General features: G+C 39.9%; 1 non-coding gene across 1 annotated transcript; it reads right to left on the bottom strand.

The window, feature by feature from the left end:
* Positions 1 to 3,018: 3,018 nt before the first annotated feature.
* On the bottom strand, positions 3,019 to 3,178 carry LOC112209735 (U1 spliceosomal RNA). Its single transcript, XR_002944533.1, has one exon. It is a non-coding gene; the product is annotated as a U1 spliceosomal RNA (small nuclear RNA).
* Positions 3,179 to 4,671: the final 1,493 nt, after the last annotated feature.

The following is a 4,671-nucleotide window of genomic DNA, read 5'->3' as shown; positions in this document are numbered from 1 at the left end:
GTCCACTTGGTGCAGAGCTGAGTTCAATTCCTGGGTATCCTTGTTGACTTTCTGTCTCTTTGATCTGTCTAATGTTGAGAGTGGGGTGTTAAAGTCTCCAATTATTAATGTGTGGGAGTCTAAGTCTCTTTGTAGGTCACTCAGGACTTGCTTTATGAATCTGGGTGCTCCTGTATTGGGTGCATATATATTTAGGATAGTTAGCTCTTCTTGTTGAATTGATCCCTTTACCATTATGTAATGGCCTTGTCTCTTTTGATCTTTGTTGGTTTAAAGTCTGTTTTATCAGAGACTAGGATTGCAACCCCTGCCTTTTTTTTCTTTTCCATTTGCTTGGTAGATCTTCCTCCATCCTTTTATTTTGAGCCTATGTGTGTCTCTGCATGTGAGATGGGTTTCCTGAATACAGCACACTGATAGGTCTTGACTCTTTATCCAATTTGCCAGTCTGTGTCTTTTAATTGGAGAATTTAGTCCATTTATATTTAAAGTTAATATTGTGATGTGTGAATTTGATCCTGTCATTATGATGTTAGCTGGTGATTTTGCTCGTTAGTTGATGCAGTTTCTTTCTAGTCTCGATGGTCTGTACATTTTGGCATGATTTTGCAGCGGCTGGTACCGGTTGTTCCTTTCCATGTTTAGCGCTTCCTTCAGGGGCTCTTTTAGGGCAGGCCTGGTGGTGACAAAATCTCTCAGCATTTGCTTGTCTGTGAAGTATTTTATTTCTCCTTCACTTATGAAGCTTAGTTTGCCTGGATATGAAATTCTGGGTTGAAAATTCTTTTCTTTAAGAATGTTGAATATTGGCCCCCACTCTCTTCTGGCTTCTAGGGTTCCTGCCGAGAGATCCGCTGTTAGTCTGATGGGCTTCTCTTTGAGGGTAACCCGACCTTTCTCTCTGACCGCCCTTAACATTTTTTCCTTCATTTCAACTTTGGTGAATCTGACAATTATGTGTCTTGGAGTTGCTCTTCTCGAGGAGTATCTTTGTGGCGTTCTCTGTATTTCCTGAATCTGAACATTGGCCTGCCTTGCTAGATTGGGGAAGTTCTCCTGGATAATATCCTGCAGAGTGTTTTCCAACTTGGTTCCATTCTCCCCATCACTTTCAGGTACACCAATCAGACGTAGATTTGGTCTTCTCACATAGTCCCATATTTCTTGGAGGCTTTGCTCATTTCTTTTTATTCTTTTTTCTCTAAACTTCCCTTCTTGCTTCATTTCATTCATTTCATCTTCCATTGCTGATACCCTTTCTTCCAGTTGATCGCATCGGCTCCTGAGGCTTCTGCATTCTTCACGTAGTTCTCGAGCCTTGGTTTTCAGCTCCATCAGCTCCTTTAAGCACTTCTCTGTATTGGTTATTCTAGTTATACATTCTTCTAAATTTTTTTCAAAGTTTTCAACTTCTTTGCCTTTGGTTTGAATGTCCTCCCGTAGCTCAGAGTAATTTGATCGTCTGAAGCCTTCTTCTCTCAGCTCGTCAAAATCATTCTCCATCCAGCTTTGTTCCGTTGCTGGTGAGGAACTGCGTTCCTTTGGAGGAGGAGAGGCGCTCTGCGTTTTAGAGTTTCCAGTTTTTCTGTTCTGTTTTTTCCCCATCTTTGTGGTTTTATCTACTTTTGGTCTTTGATGATGGTGATGTACAGATGGGTTTTCGGTGTGGATGTCCTTTCTGTTTGTTTTCCTTCTAACAGACAGGACTCTCAGCTACAGGTCTATGGGAATACCCTGCCGTGTGAGGTGTCAGTGTGCCCCTGCTGGGGGGTACCTCCCAGTTAGGCTGCTCGGGGGTCAGGGGTCAGGGCCCCACTTGAAGAGGCAGTCTGCCCGTTCTCAGATCTCCAGCTTCGTGCTGGGAAAACCACTGCTCTCTTCAAAGCTGTCAGACAGGGACACTTAAGTCTGCAGAGGTTACTGCTGTCTTTTTGTTTGTCTGTGCCCTGCCCCCAGAGGTGGAGCCTACAGAGGCAGGCAGGCCTCCGTGAGCTGTGGTGGGCTCCACCCAGTTGGAGTTTCCTGGCTGCTTTGTTTACCTAATCAAGCCTGGGCAATGGCGGGCGCCCCTCCCCCAGCCTCGCTGCCGCCTTGCAGCTTGATTTCAGACTGCTGTGCTAGCAATCAGCGAGACTCTGTGGGCGTAGGACCCTCCGAGCCAAGTGTGGGATATAATCTCGTGGTTCGCCGTTTTTTAAGCTGGTCTGAAAAGCGTAATATTCGGGTGGGAGTGACCCAATTTTCCAGGTGCGTCCGTCACCCCTTTCTTTGACTCGGAAAGGGAACTCCCTGACCCCTTGCACTTCCCAAGTGAGGCAATGCCTCGCCCTGCTTCGGCTCGCGCACGGTGCGCGCACCCACTGGCCTGCACCCACTGTCTGGCACTCCCTAGTGAGATAAACCCGGTACCTCAGATGGAAATGCAGAAATCACCGTCTTCTGCGTCGCTCACGCTGGGAGCTGTAGACCGGAGCTGTTCCTATTCGGCCATCTTGGCTCCTCTAGAATAAACTGTTAAGAAATACAAGAAAGCTGACATCTATAACATGTTTACACTTCCTCAAATGATTTATAATTTAGGGAAAAAATCTGAATTATTTTAGCTACATAATTTATAGGCCATTTCACACAAGTTGCTTCCAAAAGGAAACTACTTTTTAAGAACAAACAAACCAATGCTATTCATTTCACAAAGTAAATATTTTTAAGGGCAATATTAATACATAAACATTGGCTTATGCATTTAAAAATTACCTCTGTTTTTCCCAGATTTATCTGCTGCCTTTTGGGGGCTTCCCCCAGCCACCTCATCTAGACAAAGTTCTCAAGCATTTGCGAGTGTCATCCTAGCACTATTTGATTTTTCTAAGAAATAACCATTTGATGTTGTATTGTTTTGTACTGGAGGACACCAATTTTTGTAGGCATATTGAATTGTTTCCAGTATATGGTTTCCTTTCAATTTTCTATATCCACTAAATGACTCAATTTTATTTTCTCTCTCTTTTTTTTCCCATGTGAAAGCACAAACACAGTCCTTCACTTCTACAAATTATGCATTTGAGTGTCCCACATTTGGGGAAATCTCACGGGTCAGCACATCTAGAGTGCAACATATAGGCCTTTCCCTGGGAAAGCCACCTTCATGATCACGGTATCTTCCCTGGCAGGGAAGTATCCACTTTCTTTTTAAGACTTCCATTAGCCTTTGAAAGAAAATACAAATAGAAATGTAATAGAATTTAGAATAATTTTCAGTATCAGCTTAAAATGTTAATTTCAATCATCCATGATTATTCGCTTCTAAAAAAGTTCTTAATTCTGACACAGGCTTCTACAAAATTGTAAGAAAAAACACTATGGTAAACAATGAAATAACTGCTAAATAAAGCTACCACACATTTTATGCACGGATATGCTCATTTTTGATAGTGACTCTTAGAGCATTCTATTGTATCTAACAGCCATTCTCGGTCTTCTGGAATTTTATCATGTGCACTATGAGCTTTAAAAATAAGCAGATGAAAATAATTGATAATATGTAGTAGTAGCTAATGTTTTACTGTCTAATATGTGCCATTCAGAACAAGTTTTTGAGGTAATCTAATTAATATCAGAGTTAGTTTCCTTAGAGGGTAGCATTAGTAAATCCACAAATAAAAAATCAATTACAGTTAGGTCAAATACTTTGCCAATTATTACAGATTTAGCCAGTTGAGGAGCTAGCTAGCAATCTGACCCAAACATCTGACCTCTTGGTGTATTACCAATTTAAAATGTTTTGGCTAAATATACTATCCATGCATTACTACTAGCGAATTAAAAACTGTAATGTTATATTACTTTTCATGGTTCTATTTTTTGTTCTATACTTAGGATTATGCTCCATGGCCCAGGCTGGACTACAGTGACAAGATGATAGCTCGTAACTCAATGAGGCCTCACATCCAGGGTTCAAGGAATACTCCTGCCTCAGCATTCTACCTAGTTGGGATTAGAGAAATGCACCACCATGTCCCAATCGCCTCATTACTTTTACTAAATATGAGTAGCATTTTATGACTACCTTTTTAAAGAAAAAACAAAGCTTACTTGGTGTTCACTCATTTTTCAGAGACAACATTTTAGAATGTAAAGCAAGAATCTCATGATAATAAAACAGCAATATTAATTGGCAGTACAAAATTGATTTCAATTCTGGTAGTAAATGAACACACACGATGGGTAAAGCAATTTTCAATGGCAACAATAAAATTTGCCTGATTTGCTAATCATCAGTCATTTTCTTTCAGAGCTGGCTAAATTGCAACATATTTACATTGCCAACTTTTTACTGTTCTTAGGAGTCAATATTAAAAATCACAAAAAAAGACTTCTGTCTTTTTTGTCATTACTATGACAGATAAATAAAATAGTTTGTTTCTCTCTACCATGTATCTTACTTAATAAAATGATATTATATTCCAAGTCAGAGGCCAGGTTTTTTTTCTTTTTGCCATAGGAACATTTATAATATAAATTTCTTTTGAAAAAGGTAATTTTTATAATCTAATTTCAGGTAAAGAATAACATGGAGAGGCTTCTTGTAACACTTAAACAGTACACATTTCATTATCTTATTCTCTTAAAAATTATAATAAAGTAAAAATCATGCCATTTGCCACATTATTA

This window comes from Pan troglodytes, chromosome Y (genome assembly GCF_028858775.2).
Source record: "Pan troglodytes isolate AG18354 chromosome Y, NHGRI_mPanTro3-v2.0_pri, whole genome shotgun sequence".
In the NCBI taxonomy this organism is placed as follows: domain Eukaryota; kingdom Metazoa; phylum Chordata; class Mammalia; order Primates; family Hominidae; genus Pan; species Pan troglodytes.
Note: the sequence above shows the minus strand (reverse complement) of the source record. Positions and strands in the feature narration are given on the sequence as shown.